Source organism: Protopterus annectens, chromosome 2.part1 (genome assembly GCF_019279795.1).
Source record: "Protopterus annectens isolate FY-2018-M chromosome 2.part1, PAN1.0, whole genome shotgun sequence".
Lineage (NCBI taxonomy): Eukaryota > Metazoa > Chordata > Ceratodontiformes > Protopteridae > Protopterus > Protopterus annectens.
In genome coordinates this window covers 520670455-520694333 of record NC_056729.1, presented here as the reverse complement: position 1 = coordinate 520694333, position 23879 = coordinate 520670455, and the positions used below count along the sequence as shown (strand labels likewise).

General features: G+C 37.4%; 1 long non-coding RNA gene across 1 annotated transcript in view; it reads right to left on the bottom strand.

Annotated features, from left to right (window-relative positions):
- Positions 1-22976, bottom strand: part of LOC122794748 — a 102236-nt gene extending 79260 nt beyond the window's left edge. Inside the window, exon 1 of the long non-coding RNA XR_006363686.1 lies at positions 22831-22976. This is a non-coding gene — a long non-coding RNA (uncharacterized LOC122794748). The remainder of the gene's footprint in view (positions 1-22830) is intronic.
- Positions 22977-23879: the final 903 nt, after the last annotated feature.

Sequence of the window (23879 nt, the reverse complement as noted above, 5' to 3'; positions counted from 1 at the left end):
TGGAGCACTAGCAGAGGGTTTAGGAGTAGCATCGGTAGTGGACGCGGGCCGAGGGTGTCAGTCCCGGTCCTTGCGTTTTTTAGCAGATTGGGTTGTCGGTTGATCCGACGGCATGATATACGCAAAAGATTCACCGAAAAAGTCCTCGGTGAATTCTGCCCGGCACCTGAGAGTGCGCTTATTAAAGCAAGCACAGGCAGCACAGGCCGAGACGTCGTGGTCTGGGCCCAGGCAGGGAAGGCAGAGAGAATGGAAGTCCTTATGAGGTATTTGTTTACCACAAGACAAACAATTATTAACTTTCTCAATTTGTTCTGACATCGGCTGAGGCAAGAATAAATGTTCCACAACGGGGTACTTAGCTTTTAGACGACTTTGGTACTGAAAACACAGATGCTGACCGACCGGCACTTGCGAACTGCTTCTGCTTCGGGCACCGCGAGGCAAGAAAGACTGGAGAAGATGGCGTCGGCCGATGCCTTTATACTCCAGTTGTTGTGATGTCGGAGAGGAGGCGACACCAGCCGACGCCGGACCCAGACTTTGGAATTCGGCCGACCGAGGGCTGCCTGAGGCAGGACAACCCATATGTTATGACTGCAGTTGCATTCTTGAAGGACATCCTGGAATTCACTCCCATCTGACCTTACTCTGACCCACTCCCTTAATCAGTTAAAAAAAAAATCTAACCCAGTATTTTAAAACTCACTGGTTATGTCCTTGCTCTAACCCTGACTAAAGCCTCATCTACTTCCATATCCCTGCAATTTTCATTCACAGCAATTTACCTCTTACACTAAAAGGTTTGAAAAGAGAAACTGTAACATCTTTGCAGATGCTCTGTATATAGCTGCACCTAGGTTTGATAAGAGAAACTGTCACATATTTGTATATATTTCTGAATATAAACTGCATTCTTCATAGGCTTGAAATGTGAGACTGTAACTTGTGTGTTACTACAATATGTTTGTGCATATACTGTAACTTGCTTGTCTTTATCTGTTTGTAAGTTTGGAGCTTTTCTCCCAGGCCTCTGTTAAAAATGGACATGTATCCAGTCAGACTATCCTGGTCAACAAATGTAAAATAAATAAAATAAAATAAACAAATAAATAAATAAATAAATATGGGGAAAAAACAGTGGTCTGTGTAGTGCAGTTTTATGATTGGTTTCTGGAGGGAGGTTATTGTCAGAGGCAGGATAGTTGTAGTTTGATGTGCATTGAAATACACTGACTTGCAAAGAAAAGAAAAAAAAATTAATTAGTTTGAAAAGTAGAGACCTCAATAACAGTTATATTCTGTTGGTGATGGATAGCCATTAAGCTTAGGCAAGGACTTGGCAGTGGTGATGTTTCTTTAATGAAATGGTAATAAACATGCAAATGTAAGGTGTTGAGTTTTTTCTTGGAGGATGATGCTACCAGTGGGAGTCTGTATTTCAGTTGAAAGATAGATGCACCCCCTTCTTAGTGGCTGTCCTTGCTTCTGAAGATAGAACGTGGGAGACTTTGGTTGCAGAAAATAGTTATGAGTTGATTTGGGTTTTAGAGATCTATATGTGATGATGGTTTCAAGGGAGTTATCTTGTTGAGAGGTATTTGTCAGCTGCTTGGAACCTTAGAAAGCTTTTGTTTGGTCCCACAAAACATATTTTTTATTTTATTTTTTTTAGTTTTCTTCCATGTTAAAGAGAAGATTACACTTAATTAGCCAGTTAGAAATTTAGGATATATTTTCCTGTAGCTGGTTTTGGATAACTGGATGACAGGAGTGAGATCTACAAATATTCGTATGATTAACATAAAGGATGATGAGTATGTATGAGAGGTCAGCTGAGAGCGAATGGATCAATAAAGAGATGAAAATGGGTAAGAGGACTTTTTCTTGGTGTACCCTGGAGTGCAGAAGCAGAAGGGCATAGTCAGAGAATGAGAAACCAATTTTAACTGTGAATTGTGTACTTGGGAATACTAGCAAATACAGATAAATAGGAAGTAAAGAGCTTATTAATAATAAATAATAATTGATTTATAAATGATGTCTGTCCCTTAGGTGACTTACAGATCACTCTGTCAGTTAGTGCAGAGGATTAAGGTTGTGAGACACTTTTTATAACTCATGGTATAGCATTTTACTGCTTTCACCTCCATATGCCTACTGCGTCACTCAGAGCAAGTCACTTAACCAGACAGTGCTCTTGGGTTGCCTGTGGAAAAGGACGCTTGTATCCAGTGGGCTTACCTGGTTAATAAATTAATAAATTTATACATGCACGCATCCATATACTTATGTAATTTATGGATCTCCATCTTAATCGTTATGCCATGGTACACACAGTACATACGTTGGATCTTTTCTGATAGTACCATGAATGTACAATGTTACTCATACACATTAGAACCAGTTAACACTTACTTCAACAAATACAGAAGTAAGGAATCTATAATGCTGGAGGGTGCAGATGTCTGCTAGTTTTTATCCATTTGCCATATCTTGCCTACACCCCTGCTGTCAAATTGTGTACATATTCCTGGAGACTCAGAAAGAACCTCAATGCTTACTGTAATGACTGCGATAAAAGGCCCTTTTTCTGTAATGCACAGAATGATGATTTAGAGACATGTTAACTGCTGTGAGGAAAGACTTCATTATCAGCTAATTTTCATGTCTGTGAATCACCATTAACTACTCCGAATGCAGATCAGCACATTCCTGTGGTAGTTAACACTGGAGGCAGGCAGATCATGATAGCACATGTACCCCCCATTCACTCTTTCATACACAATGCACATGTTTAAACACAAGCACACCACATGCCACATACCTGTTCTTGAGTTGGCAGAATGTCCCCAGTGTCTCATTCTTCTGCCGTGATCAATCACAGATGATTACAGTTGGTGTTTAGTGACAGAAATCAGAGTTTCACCCCTCATATCTTTCAGTAAATGGATGCTTGTGCAAAGGCTACTAATACAGTGACTTTCTAAAAGGAATAACTAAAATCTAACCCAGTGTCTACAAGGTTGAGAGGTATACTTTCCATTCCCTGTTGCTCTCCCTCGTAACTCAGAAACTGTTGCAGACATTGAACTATGACAAAGACAATCAATATATGTTAGAAAATCCAGGTTAATGCTGGTGTTTCCTGTGGCAAGGGTGCAGGGTTTGAAGATGTTTTCTGAGTTTTTTTTATTTTACTTTAATTTAAACATGTCAACTTTTTTCATTACATCTCTGGTTTCTAGTAGTGGAGCAGAAATCTAATATCCTCAGTAGGAGGGTACAGGGCTGGAATTGACTTTAAAGCTTGTAAGTCACTCTATTGATAGTGTCCCTGGCATCTAGTCTTTCCCCACTCCACTTTTTTAATTGTTTTATCATTACATGCATTTAAGGTATTATGCATAGATTATCCTTGGTCTCTACTGTAGGGTTACTACCTGCCCCACTTTGCGAGGGACAGTCCCTCTTTGGGCAGTTGTGTCCTGACAAAAAAATTGTAAAAATGACAACTGTCCTGATATTTTAGGACAAAATTATTTCCTATATTTTATGTAATAGTTAAATAAAACAGTTATTCTGTATTTAAAATACCTAAATGTTATAAGAAACAGAATAAGCCACTAAAATGCTACAAGAATAAGCTTTTATTTAGGCAGAAAAGTTAAGTTCTATCCTTTGTACTGACCATGGGTATGTGTCGGCCTGTAAAATCTGATGTTTGTACCAAAAATGTCCCACTTTGGCCATTTGAAAAGGTGGCAACCCTACTCTACTGTTTCCCCAAACCCACATTAGTGCCACTAAGGCATGAGATTACAGTGCAACCCTGGTGGCTAGTGTTCCCTCTGATCCAGTGTTGCAGGCTTTGATCATTAGTGTAGGGGTGTGGGGAAGTATAACAGACACCCCAGCCCCCCCACACACACACACACACACACACACACACACATACACACACATATCTAACCTACCCCTCACTAACCCCCTTGTTGCTAACTTCCAGGCAGACACTTTCACTCATGCATGCAGCCCCTCATATACACATAGTCATGCACCTCATAACACTACCATCCACAACCCCTTTTTCTCATTTTTGCACATGGGGTCGGGGTTTCCCTTCAACATACTACATGACCACTAACCTCCCCAGCACTTACATCTACTGCAATGGATGAACCTCGGCCATGGCCATTACAGCAAATGGCCATGAGCAAAAAGGCCTTTCAATAGTCAGTTGCGAGGGACAGCACCTGGCTAATTAGCATATGTCTTTCCCCCAGACTACCTCATTACTATCTAACATGGCTGCAGAAACAGCCCACTGCAGTGTTGTATGTCTACATGCAAATGTGCCATAATAGGGCTGTCTCTGAATGTGCAAAAGTTACCAAGAGGTGTATGCATCATGTACACCTCTTGGTAACCTTTCTGAATTTGTGCCACTGTTACTTGTTTTTTTTTCCCTTTAATTCAGTTGCAGCTATAAACATATATACAATGATTGTTTTTGCAATGTGATACATGTTTTATACATTTTAGAGTAGTTGAACTATTCTTATCTTATTTTAAATAAACAAATATTTTAGTTATCGGTCATTAGCATTCTCAACAGTGAGATAACCTTGGCAAAAGCTGGTATATATATCTGTGGTTATCTTTAAGTATTAGCAAAAACGGGATGCGTGTTTGTATATGCTGCTGCATGTATTGCATGTATAAGTCATACTGCTTTACGGGTTGTTAGAATAAATAAATACTGAATTTTGTGTGACATTTACATTGTACATGGGCATGGCTAAGGTATTCCATGATATGGTATTCTGATGTGTCAGTTTTGTTTTTTTGTATAATATGAAAATCTGTCAGCAGCTTTCTCCACACTGGCCAGATGGTGGACTAAGGGATACTGGGTATGAGGAATTGATGGAGATGAAAGAGTTACTTCTGGCAATGGAATTATTCCATCTGACATAAAAGCAGACTATTTGCACATGCAGACCAGGTGGTGACTCCTATCATGTAAGGAAGTAATCTTGGAACCAGCCACGAGTAGAACACAAGGTGCACTGTACATTAGTGGACAGACATATCTGCCATTTGAATTACTGCTGCTGTGATACATATGGAGTTGTAGGGTAGACTACAGATCATGTGATGGCTCCAGACAAGTCCTTGGCTAGGACACAATGTACTTCATGGATTAGTGGACAGTCATAACTGCCTTTTGCACTGCTGCTGCTGATGATGTTACCATACAGGAAGAGTTTTGGGATGTCCTGAAGGATAGCTTGACGTTGCATGCAGGGACTGATCTCTAGAGTGCACTACTGAGCAGAACACACAGAGTTTTGTGTGTTAGCAAACAGCTACATCTCCAGTTGTATTAGTGTAATTCACAAATAGAGAGAGCTGAAGGATAAGGTTTCGGGAAAGTTGTGGTTCTACATAGGTGATAATTTCTTGAAGCACTATTGAGTTGGAGACCTGATGAATTTGGATTAATGGACAAGTCATTTCTGCCTTTACTATTGGTGCATATGATATACAGCAGACAATGGAGGAAGGTTGCAGGCCAGGTGTTGTCTTCATGTGGCAATGACCTCCTTGCATCACAAATAAATGAGTCATATCATGCATTGCAGGTTAAAAGAAATCATATCTGCTAAATTCATTGCTGTTGCTGCAAGGCAGGGTGCATGTAAGATGCTGTTTCTAAACAGGATACAACTTCATGAGAGGGACAAATACTGATCTGTGGTTTAATGGACAGTAACTTCTGCCATATGTATTACTGCAAATGGCAAACAGATGGAGCTGTGGATCAGGCCCAGGTCAAATTGAGATTCCGTACAAGGGTCAAAATCTTTGAAAACCACAGAGTAGGATACAATTTGCTCTCTGGGTAAGTGGACAGTTACTTCTGCCACTACTATAACTGCAATGCAAGGGATAATGTTCAAAGAGTTCCACTGAAAAGGACACATAGGTTCATGGGTTCATAGGTAGGTACTAGGCTATCGGCCCAAGGGCCTACATAGGCCTAGCCAACAAGGTTCCCTGGCTTACACCACCCAAGAAAGTTATTTTCCTGTGCCACTGTTGAGCAGAGACACAGAAGTGATCCCTGGGGTGTATTTCCTACTTCCCATCCACTCATCAAGATTTTTCTTGAAGAGTGCTAATGAAGAACTTTGCTTGACATAGATGGGTAGCCTGTTCCAGAGTATGGGAAGTCTCTGGGACATGAATGTATCCCTCCAGCATGTCCTGTTTATTATGGTGACAAGGTTTAGGTCCCTAGAGCATGTAGCTCAGAAGGATTGGGATTTCTTTAGGTGTACCGTGTGCAATAGCTCTGGGTTTGACATAGCAGAGATCACCTTGGAGTAGGCGATATGCTACGGAGTAAAGCTGGAGTTTTTTGAGGCAGTCAGTGTAGGATATTTGTTTGAGGCCAGTAATCCTCTTTGTGAGGTACTTCTGTGGCCTTTCCAGCTGCTGCAGATGTCTTGTGAGGTACATTCCAAAAGGGGCATTGTACTCTATAATGGGTCTAATGAGTGTCGAGTAGAGGGGAACAATGACCTCTTTTTTCCTGGATGAGAACCCTTTTATGATGAGGGGTGCCACATAGAAGGACTTTCTGACTACGGTGGAGATGTGACTATCAAAGGAGAGACTACTGTCCACCTGGGTCCCAAGGTCTCTTATCACACATTCGGTGTTAAGTAGATGCACATGGTTCACATGGTAAATTGTGTGTTAGTGGACAGTCTCTTCTGACTGCTTGCATTACTACAGCAGTCATTCAGGTGGAGTTGTGAGGCACCTTGCAGACTATGTGGTGATGCCATGCTGGGGTTGTTCTCCTGGGTGCCAAATAGGCCAGGGAATCATTGTGGTACAATTGAAAGTCACATCTGTAGGTTACTAAACTGCTGGTTCTATAAAGGAGGGACTGTGTGGCTGTGTAGACCCTGTCTTCATGGAAACAGCACTAGACAGGACATTCACATATATACTTCCTTATTATTGATGCCATACAACTATATTTGTCACAGATTCCTGTATGAAATTAGTACCTATAGCTGGTAATTGTCAAATATCAAGATGCATTCTAGAATACTGGGCACTGCGCACCCACCTTTGCCACACTATTCACCATCTGGCAGTCTGCAGACCATATGGTGGTTCTGTGTAGAGGTGGACCTAATTTTAACAGCATTGCCATAAACAATTAAGGCATTATATGATACAATCACTGAAAACTGTTCCACCTTTGTCACCCATCGCAATCTAGCCAAACAAGCAATCCAGAGGTACAAAATCCTCATCCACAAAAGGAAGCAATTACATCTCCTAGGATCGCCAAGCAGTTCTGCAAAGAAGTTTATAAGTGCATTAGTTATTTAGAGTGTTCTGGCCAAAACACCATCTAGAAACACAGATTTAGTAATATCTGGACTAAACATTATATCTGCCATCCATTTGTCCAACCATTTTTAAACATTTCAGCATTCATTGATCTATGAATATTTTTCAAGATAATTTGTTTCATGACATTACCATTTTTGATTAATATAATTATGGTGTACATTGGTTCTAGATATTTCTTTGTAGAATTTCATGTCATTTTTGTCTGTGTAATGTTAGTATTGTATTTTCCATATTTATTAGAATTCATAATACTGGGTCTATAAATATTTTGTTAAACCATAATTAATTTCTCTCTGATATACCTATAACAAACTATGTACAAATGTATATATTTATATCTGTCCCTTAAATTTAAATATTTCATTAATACCATTTTAGTGAATATCCTTTCAATTCAATGCAAATTCCCAGCTGAATTCTTCCATGACTTTTTCACATTTTTGCACATGGGGTTGGGGGTGTCACATCAACAGTGACCATCATCTAGAGCCAATGTTCTCGCAGCCAGATGTCTAGCCCTGCTGTGGATATTCTTTCACACCACACAGGCACACATATTCACATCTATGCTTAGTTTGGAGTGTTCAATCTATCTACTGCATGTCTTTAGAATGAGGGAGGAAACTGTAGCAGCCAAAGAAAACCCACACCAATATATTGAGGGCATACACACTGTGCACAGAAAGCACCCCCACCCAGAACTGAACTGCAGAACCTCTTGCTTTGATGCAACAACACTGCCTGCTGTGCCACTGTGACCCATGTCCATAGTTTCCCAATTGTATATATACAAAATATGTTGACATACTTGATTATGGGTCTAAATGCATGATTTCTATAAAGAAATTAAACATTGCTCATCTCTAGTAGATAAAGTATTTGTCATATGAATCATTTGTTTCCTTGCTCTATTAAACATTGATGTATGTTTGTTAAAGGATAAAGAAGAGGTAATCATAATCCCTAAATCTCTGTATTCATGAATTTCTTTTTATGGTTGTGAAAATAAGTATACATGTTCCCTTATAATATGATTGCTTAAATACATGATATTATAGTTTTCTAAACTGAAAATAATCCCATTATTTTGAACACATGCTTCACTTTATTTAATATAATTATTTAGTCTATCAATATATGTCTCGTTCTGTATCACAAATCCAAATTTGCAATCATCTGCATATTCTGAAATGTAAAAATTCTTGTTCTTTGGTGTAGTTGCAAACACTAATTTAAAAAGTGCTGGTCCCAATAGAGAACCCTGTGGTAGTCCCTGTTTAATAATCATGCGTTCTGAATGTGTTCCTTGAATAATAACACTTTGAGCTCTTTCATATATGAAGTACATGATCCATTTTACTAAAAAGGGATTGACATTAAATTTTATTAAGCATCTAAAAATAACATCATGAAGCAGTGCACTGAAAGCTTTAGCCAAATCTAAACATTTAACTCCTGATGTTAACCTAAGCATTGCTGCCAATGTGATTTGGTCATAAAAGTTTATCAAGGTAGTCTATGTTGTTGAGCTGTCCTTTATAAATCCATATTGCTCTTATTGGCAGAATTTCACCAAAAGCCACCAACTCCACAACAGCAATTATTTGAAAAAAAACTAAACTATCCTGCACCAATTTCCTTCATAAGTTCAGCCATCTTCCCAAAATGAGCACTTCTGCCACTATTACAAACAATGAACTTTCTTTTCCACACCCTACATCCCTCACTTCTACTTCAAACTGCTACAATCAAACAAGTATCTGAACTGTTTGAAAACATCTTCAGTGATACTCCTCCAGGATCTAACAGCCTTACATTGTGGTATATATCAGTATCACTGTAAACAATTGACTCATCCCTGATTCACATATATAATGTGTCTCTCAAAAAATATAATGCCAGAAGAGATTAATAAGCTAAACAACAAATACTTTGACATCTTAAACAATAAAACTAAAATCAGCCTTGAGAAGTTTAAAATGATTAACTTCTATATTAACCAAAATCTATGTGCAATTTAGCCACAAAAACAAAATTACTCAGTAAGTCCAAACACATAAAATAAGTCTACTCACATAGGAAGAAAAGAAAAGTAACATAAATAGAAGACATTCTAAAGGAATTCAGAGATTATTAAATAAAATCAATCAAAATAATATATTAATAGATCCAGAAGAAATAATTAAAATATTTATCAAAAAAGATATAAAAAATAAACTATCTGATGAACAAATGAAATTAATTGACAAACCGATCTCTATGTGTGAACTTCAAACTCAAATTTCTAAACTGAAACGTAATAAAGCACCAGGTTATGATGGGATTATATCTGAACTTCATAAATTGTTACCCAAAGAAGCCCTAAACATACTACACATGTTTTTTTTTTCTATAGTCAAGGACCTAGCTAAAGTTCCTCCTTCCTGGAAATATACCCTTATCTCTCCAATTTTAAAAACTGACAAAGATCTTACTGAATGTTCTTCATACGGGCCAATTTCACTTTAAAATGTAGATTATAAATTGCTCATGGCAATTCATGCTAAGAGATTAAAATATATTCTACTCTCCATGATTGACGAAGATCAAACTGGCTTTATCTTATACAGAAATACGTATGATAATATTAAAAGAATAACCATAGTAATAGACTATGCAAGTAAAACAAAAGAAAACAACTTTAATGAGTCTTGATATTAATAGTGTTTTTGGCTCAGTAAACTGGGAATATATTTTGCTGGTTTTAAAAAAATATAATTTCTCAAGTAACTTCACACATCTTACTAATCTTCTTTACAATGATTGTTTTGCATATGTTAAAATAGGTACTTTTACTTTTGATTCTATACAAAATTTGAAAGGAACCAAACAAGGATGTCCTCTATCACCTAATTACTCTAATTACAGAACCATTTGCTAATTTTCTCAAATCAAATATAGAGATAAAACACATTAGCATAAATGAGAATTTAAACTGTAAAATTCAGCTGTTTGCTGTTGACATCCTACTGACATTAAATGACAATGTCACTTCTCTATCTGCAGTTTTCTTAGCATTGGATGTAATTCAAAGAAAATCTGGTTTAACATTCAACAATGACAAAATAAAAATCCTACCTATAAATACAAATAAAAATAGAATCAAAAATAAATTCATTAAATATAATGTCAAAAAGAAAGAAATTAATTATTTAGGTTCAATTATAACATATAACATTAAAGACATAATAAATCATAATTATACTAACAGTATAAAGAATATAAAGAAGGTAAAAGACAAATGGAATAACATTTTCTTTGTGATGGAAGAGAGGTTATCTATAATCAAAATGATTATCTTACCAAAAATCTTATATATTATGCAATCACTTTCATTAGCCCCCCACCCCCAAAAAAGCTGTATTAAAAAATTTGGCATGTTAATTTTGAGATTTCTCTAGTATCCTAATAAACCAAGCAGTACTTTAAACCATCATATAAGAGATTGGGCAGCAGGAGGGATATGGGTACCAGATCTAGAATTATATTCATTATCATCAATTATAAAACAATATATCTTTGGATTAATAACACGTACACAGCTAGATAGAAAGAATTTTAGGAAATCTTTTTATAAACTCTAAACATAATAGGTATTCTAATAATTATCTCATACTCTACATTGGTTATTAAAGGATTACCTTATAGTAAAAAGTCACCAAACAAGTGCCTCCTATTTAATTTATACTATATTAAACACTTTAAAATGGTTATATATAGAAACCTGGCATATAAAGCATGGATCTTCCTTATATTTCCTACGGCATATACCCAAAATAACATCTCCACCTCAAAGTTAGAAACAATTATCACATTTAAAGAGAAAAGTCTGCTATATTGGTTTCAATTAATGAAAGATGAAAAGCTGCATTCTTTTGATGATATTAAGAACAAATATAATTTAGATAAAGACATGTGGCTAGCTGTACAATCCTGCAGACAACATGTAGAAGGGGAAATTAAGTTAATGCAACCAAGGATAAGAGATTATATCCCAAAATTAATTGAATATCTAATATTCTTAATGCAACAAAATGCATTGGGACAGGGTCTCACCCAAATTAATAATAGATCTCTGTGTGAAGAAGATAAAAAATAAATTCTAATATCTTCTAAACATACAGCTTCATCTCTTAGATGGAATCTCTTTACTTGGAAATTTTGCATAGCTCTTTCTTCACACCACTTACAATTGAATTAATGTTCAAGCAGAAAAACATTTGATGGAGATGAAACATGAACTTAAAGTAAACAAGAACTTAAAGTGGATTGGCAATACCTGTTTTTTGTCTGTACTGTCTTAAGACAGTACTGGAATAACATTAATCTCTTTTTACAGGCTTTTTTGAGATAAATTTGTTTTATCTAAATCATTAATCATTTTAACACTCCTATTCCTATATGTGTTAAAAAATTGAATATTGTGTTTTGTGTTCTAGACTATCTATAGCAAGAAAGGTTATAACTCCAAATTGGAGGAACGAATCTGCACCCTCTTTCAAAGAATTTATAAATATTGCAACTGAAGTCTGTCACCTGGAAATCATTACAATTAAGTCAAAAACAACCAGGATTACCTCTTGCAACAATGCATGGACAAAATTTAGAGAGCTGCTTAAAAAGCAAAAATAACTGCATTTTAGATTTAATGTAATGTATGATAACTTGAATGAGTTGATGGTTAATGGACACTCATGTAAATGGTTGTTTTTTCTTTTGTGTGTGAGGTTTAGTTGACATTATTTTTTCATTTATTATTTTCACAAATCTCTGAGTGTAAATATTCTTGTAGTTATTTTACAAATCGAAAATCCAATAAAAACTTAAAAAAAAACATCATGCCAACAATATGGAAAACAGGTCATACTAAACCACTTCTGAAATAAACCAATGCCAACAACTCCTCCCTATTTCCATGCTTTCAATTCCAGGTAAACTCTGACAAATATGTTTATACTCAGCTATTACAATACATCCATTAGTATGACCTTTTATCACAAAGGAAACAGATTTTGATCTAGGAGGAGTACCATGACAGCTCTTTGGACCCTAACTGATGACATTCTATTTAACACACACAAAAGCACCCTTACAGGAGATTTATTTGTGTACCTCACCAAAACATTTGCTCTTTTTGATGACAATCTCCTCATGTACAAACTTATAGAAATTGGCATCATCACTGATAGACAACTCTCATTTCAAAATATCCTCTCAGATGGACACTTCAGGATTAAAATAGGGTTTTAGAGTTAAAATAGGGTCCATATCTTCAGATATAGCACCTCTGAATAAAGGAGTACCAAAAGGGTTCATCCTAGCCCCCTTCTATTCTCAATTTTCATTAACAAACTACCCAAGACCTGCCTTAACTGCTTCTTATTCTGTATGCTGATGATATGGACATCTTCAGGTAAAGTCCTTCTCAAACCAAAATTCACCACCAGCTGCAAGGTGACCTACATCTGAAACATCAGTAGCTAATTACCAGAAACTTAATACTGGGTGCTTCAAAAACAAAAATATGTTGTTTGACACACTTCAGAAACTGTCTAAATGAAGTAATAAAATTAATATTTCAGAACTGCGTAACTTCATCATTGGAACTATGACATCTTTCAAATACTTTGGAATCTGGCTTGATCTGTCACTTAACTTTCAATTCCATATAGATAAGACTAGAGCTAAAATCAACTCTTACCCTTTCTTTGAAAATAAACTTCACCTTTTCTCTTTCCTCAGCCAGATCTGCCACAGGAAAGAGAGTCCTTCTGTCCTAACTTGAATATGATCTCCCCATTACTATTTATGTCTTCAAAAGGATGAGTACCCATATTCCAAACTATCCCCAGCACCATGTTTCTGCTTTATCACTAACCCCTCCAAGAACACCTCTGCCTCACCCAGAACAGGCAAACTTGTTCCTCATTAAGTAGCAAGCTGACCTCCTTCTAGGTTCTCTGTTCTTCAAACTTCTACATCTCAACTCTTTTACACCTATGGCAGCCAAACTACACAGAAAAATATTTATCTTTTTATACCTGAAGATGCACCTAACACACTATTCATAAAATGCTCCCACTCTTACAACCCATAGGACTAACCTTCCCTGTAATAAATATGCCTTCTCTTCTGTTGCTCCCTCCATTTGTGTCCTGCATCACTTAAACTAATTTATCAACTACTTCAAATTCAGATAGAAACTTAAAATGCATCTGTCAAAACACTTTACCAACACTACATCCTTTTCCTTTTATAAGACCTTGCTTTACTCCATCTCTCTACCTTTCTATTGACTTTTGAATTCTGCTGGACATATGCATATATTGTACTTGATGACTGTAACTTCACTGGGTCTGTACTGTAAATTGTACCCTCTTTTATTTTAATTTCAACTTACTGTAATCACTAATTATCTTCAAGATTTTTTATATGTTCTGTGAATGTTTTCACCCAGGTTGTGCTTGAAATTGGTTAGATGCAATCACTGCATTACTCTAGTAAACAAATACGTATAAATAAATTAATAAATACTGGATGCTGAGTTATATTTTCTAGCATGGCACACATCTGAAAGTATGCTAACAGTTTACATTTCTGAAACTCATAAGTGCAAACCCTGGAATAGCAAGAATGAATATAAGAAAATAGGGGCTTACACATATATTACATCTACGAAAATGTTTCTCAGAATATTTCCTTTTCACTGAGGTATGGTAATCTCAGAGTTTTTATATATTTAAGTAGTGAGGATGTGGAGAGTGCAGACTTCCACAATCAGAGGTGCAGGTGGCTTGCTACCCTGCAAATAATTTTAATTCATTAGAGCCGAATTATGTCTCCAGGTTTTTCTGTGGTTACATTCTATACCTCTAGACATCAGATATTGCTTATTCATATTTGCTTTTATATTTCCAAAAACATGTTATATACAAAGTATTAAAATATTTAATCTTAAAATTTATGCAGTGGTGAACACAACTATATTGATATTTGACCTCTGTCTAGTGCAGGCAAAAGATATCAATTGTTGCTCATATATTATGCATTGTTTCCATAAATGTAATGTTTTTTTCTAAATATCTCAAAAGTCAAGTAGTACTGACAGAACTCCTATCTTCGTAAGAAAGTTCTCAGCTGTATGAACAAAACACTGCTGACAGTGTGTGTCTAACTTGATTCATTGTTGAGATATTATAAGTTGTTTGCAAATTTTTTTATTTTTTATTTATCATTTGTTGACCGGGAAAGTCCGACAAGGTTCCACAGAGCCTGTTTTCAGTGGAGACCCGGGGAGAAATCCTCCAGGTGCATGTCTTTGGAATGTGGGAGGAAACCAGAGTACCCGGAGGAAGGGAAACCCACACACACAGGAACAACCCACTCACAGAGGCAAAGGCACCCCCAATCGAACTGAAGGAGAAACCTCTGTCTTGTGAGGACAATGTTAACCACTGCGCCGCTTAATAGTTACTGTGTTTACTGTGGATAACAAAATCTAGGTTAAGACTTAGAACATAAAGAATGCTATTTTTCATAGGTTCATAGGTTCATACTAGGCTATCTGCCCTGGGGCATTTATAAGCCTAGCCCGATTGTGTTTGGCTTACGCCACCCCTTGATTTGAGTATACTGTGCCCTTTTTAAAGTTTAGTTTGCTGTGCCTCTGTCTAATAGTGACACGGAAATAATCCCCGGGACAAACCTATGATCCCCCATCCATTCATCAAGATTCTTCTTGAAGAGAGTCAGTGAGGTGCTCTGCCTAACATGAACTGGAATTCTATTCCAGAGCAAAGGGAGCCTCTGGGTTATGAATCTGTCCCTCCAGCATGTTCTATTTATTTCTGTGCTGAGGTTCAAGTCCCTCGAGTGCATGGCTCTAAGGGATTTACATTTACTGAGGTGGAGCATGTCCATTAATTCTGGGTTGGACATAGCTTTATATGTCAGGCATAGATCGCCTCAAAGTAGGCGGTATGCAACTGAGTAGAGCTGGAGTTTTTTTAACCAAGCAGCATATGGCATCTGTTTGAGTCCCTTGATCCTCCTGATGAGGTACTTTTGGGGTCTTTCCAATTGCTGCAGGTGTCGGGCAAGGTACATCCCAAAGGGGGCATTGTATTCTATGATGGGCCTGATGAGGGATGAATAAAGGGGCACGATTACCTCTCTTGATCTAGATGTGAATCCTTTCATGATGAGGTGGGCTATGTAGAAGGTCTTTCTAACCACTTTGGCAATGTGGTTGTCAAAGGAGAGATTTCTATCAACTTGGGTCCCCAGATCCCTAATTACTTTCTCTGTACTTAATGGGTTACCACCTATGTGGTAATTTGTGGGCACATTGTTTTTGCCAAAGGGTATGACTATACACTTTTTGGCATTTAGTTTTAGACCATGGCTCTGGCACCAGTTATCCGTCTCTGCAAGACCTTTTTGAAGGATGTTTGTGTCAGCTGGAGAGTCGATTATGGCGCCCAGTTTGCAGTCATCTGCAAACTTGGTGAGCCATAGTCCTCCCACGTTGGTCTGTACTTCAGAAAAGTAAATACCAAACAAGAGAGGTTCCAGGACAGAACCTTGTGGGATGCCACTTGTGAACGGTTTCGAGTCTGACATAGCTCCAGCAACTCTGACTCTGTGGGTTCTGTCTTTCAGCCAGTTTGCAACCCATCTTGTGACATAGGGGTTTATATTTAGGCTGGATAGCTTATCTATGATGCCCGAGTGGGGTATTGTGTCAAATGCCTTTGCAAGGTCCAGATAGGCTGTGTGGACTACCTTCCCGTCATCTATGGCCTTGGTGACGGTTTTGAAGAAGTCGACCAGGTTCAAAAGGCAGGATCTGCCCTTGGCAAAGCCAAATTGGGTAGAATCTAGTGTCTGTAGGTCCCCAATGCCTTTGTTTATGAGTTCCATGATGATCCTCTCCATAGCCTTGCAGACTAGGCTAGTCAGGCTTATGAGGCGATAGTTTCCAGGGTCCGCAGAGGCACCACCTTTGTGGAGTGGGACCACTGTTGCTGTACGCCATTCTTTGGGCACATATCCTGTAGTGAGGCTGAGATTGTACAGCAGTTTTACTTCAGGGATTAGTTCTTCTTGGAGTTCATGTAGGACGCAACCCGGGACGCCATCTAGTCTTTTGTTGAAGAGTTTGTCATTTACACTTCTTTAGTAACTCCAGTAGTTCCAGAGATGTGAACATTTGAACCATTACAAGCAAATGATGAAAAAAATTATATTTTGTATCTTGCCATGAATTACTGTACCTCCCAAAGCTGCCTGTAGAAAAATAAGTACTCATTCCTAATTTTTTTTATCTGTCTCTGCCCTAATAGGGGCAGACATCCTGATTCCTTTGGAAAGCTAAAGCTGTCCCATAATGCACTATGAGAGCATAGATTCTATGAACAAGTAGCCTTACCATTTGTTTGCAGACTAGACTTCCATTCACTTAGAATGGAATTATCTTGTGTAAATACAGCGGAATGGCTCCAACAGGTAGGGATGGGAGTCCTAAGCTGATATCCTTCAATCATTTTCTTTTGCCAAAGCCATTACAACAGTGTTTTGCAGAGAGGTAGGAAACGCCTCAGTGTAGACTGGAATGTTGTGTGAGTGGGGGGTATGTTTGTGGGGAGTGAAGGTGTGGCTTTGTAAGTGTTGTGTGAATGTTATATATTGTGAAATGGAAGGATTAAGACTAAAACTGTGCTCAGTGTGGTCCCTAGACATTTCATCATTGCTTGATCAAGGCATATACATTGCTCTGTGTTTGTCAGTACATTGTTTGAGTGCCCTGTTTGGAGTATGGTATCACTGCTACAGATGCTGATACTGTTTCAATACATGTGTGTCATGAAGTATGTACATGCCTGTGTGATTTGGGGCAGTTGCAATGGAGAACAGATGAGTAGGAATGTCGGATCTCTTACTAGCATACCCCACAAGTCTCCCTAATTTTGGCTTATACTTTTGCTCTGACATATTGCAGTCCATAATACTTTTTGAAAAAGGGTGTTGGATTCTGATTCTCATGAACAAATAATCACATTCATTGCAATTCAAGACATGTTTTTTTTTCAGAAAATGAAAATTAATTCATGTAGTCATATTTTGTGAGCTCATTAAAGCAGTAGTATTGCTATTTTCAGAAGTATCTGATTTGGAAGCTTTCTCCATGAGCTGTTGCTGACAGGATGAGAGATATGCTACAAGTATACAACTAAATCAAACTACACAAAGCAATAGAAACAGAAAGTACTGGGTGACATCAGAGGCTTTGGAAGTCGTTGTTAAGAAGAAACTGAGAACTGTTTCATTGTTATGTAAAGCTTGGCATTCAATGCCATAGTTCAGGTTATGCTATGACAGAATAACTATACAAATATTACCACGTGAGAACCAGAATGCAATTCAAATTGAATATTTTATTGTGCACATTTTAAGAAATGACTAGATTGGCCTAAACTCTGGATTGATGTGTGTGCTTTTATTTAGAAATAATTCCTGGGAAATGCTATTCAGAAGTGAAGAGACATATGAGGGAACAGTTTTAGTGGCACACCAGGTTGTGATTTGTTTGATGTCTATTGTCATCCAAAGTTGACTAATTAGTTGAATCTAGTCAAGATGGAAATGTGAGACTCTATCTTATTGATGGAGAGGAGATGGGAGGAGTAACTTGGCCAGGAAATGAAACTTGCAGAACTGCTCTTTGTAAAAAGATTTTTTTAACTCAGTAATTTGTTGACACATTTGCAAGCTTCTTTCAGAGAACATGTAGTACGTAAGTAAGAACAACATTTGTAAACCTCAGTGCAGACCAGTCAATGACACATAATCTAAAGACTCTCAAACATAGCAGTTTTTTCAGGTGTTCCATTCTATGTGAATGGATTCACAACAAATGGTAGGGCTACTTGTTCTCAGAATTTACTCTCTCATAGTGCATTATTGGACAGATTCAGCTTTCCAAAGGAATAAGGATGTTTGCCTCCACGAGGATAAAAAAAAATTAAAATAAAATTAGGAAGGAATGAGTACTTATTATGCTACTGGCAGCTTTGGGAGGTGCAGTAATTCATGGCAAGATAAAAATATATCTATATTTTTTCATCATTTGCACATAGTGGCCCTTTAAAATGTGAAGACATAACTTGATTCAGTAAAAAGCGTAGGCTCCGCCCATTGGAAGTTACAGTGTTAAGTTGCAGAGCTCTACTGGCAGGAAAGAGTTAAGGAAGAGCAGAGACTGTCAGTATTCGCTGCTCTCCTTTGGTTTCACATTGTTTTCTTGGAGTGCCAGGAATGCGAATTACATTGTATAGGTTGTCGATTGCATACGTTTCATAATTGCTGGACATCTTAGGAACAGCCCTACAGTTCTTACACATTTGCATCAGTCTTGATACTTACACAAGCACATGGGATACATTTTATTCATGCTCCTATCTGCATATCTTACTTGGATAAAAACTGTCTTTACACTTGCTGTTTTTGTCACTTGGTCATACTTTGCAGCATGCATATTGTTTTACTAAGTGATACTATGCTTTATTGTCATCTAATCACATTATTTATAATAGTATAGACTAAATACATTGTTTCACTGAGCTTTCACTCAATTTTCTGAACATTAACATTTATCAATAACTACATTGCTTTCTTAACAATGGATGTCAAGTGGCAGCCACACCAGTAATGTAGTGTGATAAAACCTTGATTACAACCCAGGCAGCCTGGAATTAGCTGCTTGGTCATCTGATGGGCTGGCAGGGATGATGGATGGTGCCTATCCTGGCTGACTTTGCCTACCACTCTGGTGGTGTAAGGTAAATGTCTCACAAACCACCAAAAAGCAGGAAATGTGTATCCAAGGGAGCAGACATGCATGCACAGGCAGAGCATAGACAACCCCTGCAGTGATACAGGTGTGTATAGAGTCAAGACTGTAAGGCAAAAAGGCTACTGATTGCCTGGATTCCAGCAGGAGCACAAGTGCCCTCTCAATGTGTGTCCAAATGACAGTCCCCCCTCATACAGGCTCTCTTGCCCCAGTGGATCTGTGGGTGATTCCATAGCACCAAGAAATGAATAGGCCATGTTCAGTTGGGAAGGCTTGATAGTCAGTAGCAGAGAGGAGAAAATATGCAGAAAAATAAAATGGATGTCAAGCCATCAGGTATAGTTACCTGTATTTGTTCTTGATTTCACCCCTTAAATACGTAAGAATGTTTTTTGCCACACTCAATTCAATCAGACTCATGCAAGCATTTTGTGAGGTAAAAAAAATCCTGAAACAGTGTTCTATCTAGGGCAGTACAGTGATGCAGCAATTAGCACTGTTGCCATAAAAGGGTTGGTTCTTGGGCTCATTTCCAGCTGGGAGACTTCATTGTGGAACTGGCATGCCATCCCTTTATTTGTGTGGGGTTTTACCAGGTGTAAGGTTCCTTTCCACATCCTAAAGCTATGGAACTAGGTAAAATGGTGTTATTCAATGCTACTTCTTCTTATACATGCAGTGTGAGTATGTCTGTATATGTCCTCTAATGAACTAGTATCCCATCCTGAATTATTTCCTATGTTATGATCATTATTTGCAGCTGCTCCCAGCACCCTGGAATTAGATGAAGTAGGTACTGAACCTGGTTAGATTAAATGGATAACATTCTCTTTCTTAAGTGCATTAGATAAAATAAACTCTGCAACTTTACTGTGTACACATATCATGTCAGTTTTGCAAACAATAGATAGATAGATAGATAGATAGATAGATAGATAGATAGATAGATAGATAGATATACAGACAGAGATACATTTTTTTGTCTCCATTTATACCACATCAAAAATGTGTCATTCTTTAACGTCAGGACTAGATGTGTGTTTATGTATCAAGCTTTTGTATGCAGCACTTAAATTGTACACAACACTTCTAAGGAATGCATCCTAAAATATGTTTCTTCACAGAAACTATAAATAATATTTTCAAGAATGATGGCCATTCTACTGGCAAAATTAAGTAACCATACAGTTCAAATGGATAAATATGAGGTGCTACAAATCAATAAATAAAACAAATAGCAAAACACTACAGGCAAACTGCTGAGGAATAAATCTTTTATATATAAAAAAACATGCTACTACTACTAGATGCAATGTAGATTAATGTTGATTTAGTGAACATAGGTAGTATAAAACATTACTGACCATAACCGTTACTAAGGTAGTATTTGGGAACAACAGTGACTGTGTAAACTGTAAACATGTAAATACTTATAATTATACAACTGCCCCCATTAATATTAAAAAACGTGCATGCTGATAGGTCAGCATGCACGTTGTAAATCAGAGTTATAGTAATGGAAAAAGGTCCGGTCACCCGGACTTTTTCCATTACTATAACTCTTTTTTCACACTGTTTCACTATGTTAAACGAGTTTAACATAGCGAGACAGCTTTAAAAAAAGCAACGGAGATTCTCCGTTGCTTTTTTAAAGCTGTCTCGCTATGTTAAACTCCTTTAACATAGCGAGACAGTTTGTAAAAAGTAACAGAGATCTTGCTTTCTCCGTTGCTTTTTTCAAAACTGTCTCGCTATGTTAAATGGGTTTAACATACCGATACAGCTTTAAAAAAAGCAACGGAGATTCTCCGTTGCTTTTTTTAAAGCTATCTCGCTATTATAAATCCATTTAACATAGCGAAACAGTTTATAAAAAGCAACAGAGATCTTGCTTTCTCCATTGCTTTTTTCAAAACTGTCTCGCTATGTTAAATGGGTTTAACATACCGAGACAGCTTTAAAAAAAGCAACGGAGATTCTCCGTTGCTTTTTTTAAAGCTGTCTCACTATGTTAAACCCATTTAACATAGCGAAAACAGTTTTTAAAAAGCAACGGAGATCTTGCTTTCTCCGTTGCTTTTGCCCACAGTTCTGATGTACTGCATAGGCATACACATGCGCAGTACATTAGAACTGCCGCAGAATACCAGACAGCTGCGGAAAGGCAGCAAGGAGGCATTATACAATACCATTATTTAAGAAAAGTAATTATTTTTTTTCTTAAATAATGTCATTGTATAATAGCAATAACCCACTTCTGGGTGTGGGTAATGTTGGATTTACCCACGGTTGGCTTTGTTTGGCCACTCGGGCTTCGCCCTCGTGACCAAACCACGCCAACTGTGGGCAAATACAGCATTACCCACATCTAGGAGTGGGTTATTGCTATAGTAGTCTATAAATACACAAATACTTGTATACAGGATACGTCTGTCTACTGCATATTTTAAATTACTGGTTCATAGGTTCATACTAAGCTAACTGCTCTTGTGAGCCATTTTAAGCCTAGCCAATTACCCCTTGCGAGACTCAAACCCTGCAGCTTGTGTTTGTAAGGCAAACACCTTAACCATTAGGCCACTCTCCCAACCCCAACTGCTCTGCTTTATACTGTTCTACATAAGATGTGTGACAGACATCATATTGGATGTGTCTTAGATACTTCTCTGGAATAGAATACAGATGCCTACTGCATGTTATACATGTTTTCTATTGCTTTTTAACTATTTTATTATATGCCCACTATAGGTTTTATTACAATCACTGCTTTTTCACCATTGTACTATATTATCCCAATGAACTCACATTTGCCAACCTTTCGGCTATATAGCTATATGTATCACACTCTATGCAGAGCTTAGGACATGGCTAAAAGGGTCAACTAACCTGGCAGCTTCTGGATTAACACAACAAACAAACATGAGCAAAATAAATAAATAACACAGTTTATAAAGTAACACACCCTAATAACACAGAACAGTATAAGTTGTATCAGTACTTCAGCTGAATAAATGCATTCTGTCACACACACACACACACACACACACACACACACACACACACACACACACACACACACACACACACCACATACTCTTTTATCTACATTTAAGCTGTAACCACTGAAATATTGTAGCATCTACTTTTCAAAAGAATATCTGTTGAAAAGTCAAGCTTGTCATTCTACCTAGCTGCATGATACTTCAAAGCTTGTATAAGCAAAGCTGCTTTTATTGAATTTACTTGTCCTCACAGCAGCCTATGTAGAAAGTAGGTTTGCCCTTTCAATACCGCAAAAGTAAACATTGACATTTTCATAAAGCGAGTTTTGTATTGTATGGTTGGGAAGTCTGTTATTTTTGTTTCACATTTGAGTAGATTCCCCTATCCACACTTTAACTGCCATGTTGGGTTTTCCCACATTAAATACCACACATTAACATAAAGCCAAACAAGTGTATCTCCTTGTGGAATGGTTGAAAGAATAAACTTACCTCAGCCCTTTCCACATTACTTGTGGTGTGGTTTATATTTGTGATTGCCACAGTTAAACATTCTTGAGGTGAATAATTTATTTGCCTCAGCTACCATCTGATCTTGGCTTGAAATGAAGGAGACATAAATGTGATGAGCGCCGCTTTTAAAGACACATGGCATTCAGAAATGTTAATCTGTTTATTTTTTAAACATGAAATGCGCACTACTGCCACCCACCTAAAAAAAAGTGTTGGGCAATGCCAAAGGTCACTTGGCTTCCATGTAATGACATTTAATACAGCTAGTGTGAAATGACTTGTCAGCATAAAAAAATGCAAAAACTTGCAATTTCATTTGAGCCTAAGCATGTCAGTGTTCACAGTCATCAGGTACTCTGAAATAAAACATATAAATACATTTCTGATAATTAATAAAATTAGGAGATTGCATTTGCAGATATAAAGCATGCTTGTAATTTTTAAATGTTTCTCCAATTTTGTCTTAGAATTATAAATGATGTTGCTATAACTATATAATGTGAAAACACAGTTAACAATATGATGGTATAATCAAAAGGTGATTCCCAGGGAAGGATAAATCTTTTGCAAGACTGAAACTGTAAAAATGCATCTTGGCCTGAAAAAAGTATCAGATTTGTGACATGTAGTAAAAAGCAGAGTGAGGAAGAGCTGTAGAGAGGGAAAGAGAAGGAGAGACTGGACATTGAACAAAGTTATTTGCTATTAGTCCTTCACTGAACGCTGAAGGCAGTGTACATTCTTGGGAATTCTTGAATAACTCACATTTTCATTGTTACATAGAAGGCTAGCACAGCACCTTTTGATATGCAAACTGGAGTAGCAATCCTCATGTTTAGAAAGAGGGACAGCAGAGTGTTATCCAGTGAAACAGGAAGATCCCTTCTCAGCCTCCCTGGAAAAACACATTGGAATGCTTGAAAGGAGACTATATCTAATGTCCAGGCCTCTGATTCAAAAAGGGCAATTTGGCTTCCATCCTGGCCATGAAAGAGTGGATCAACTTTCCTCTTGGACAGATAATAGGA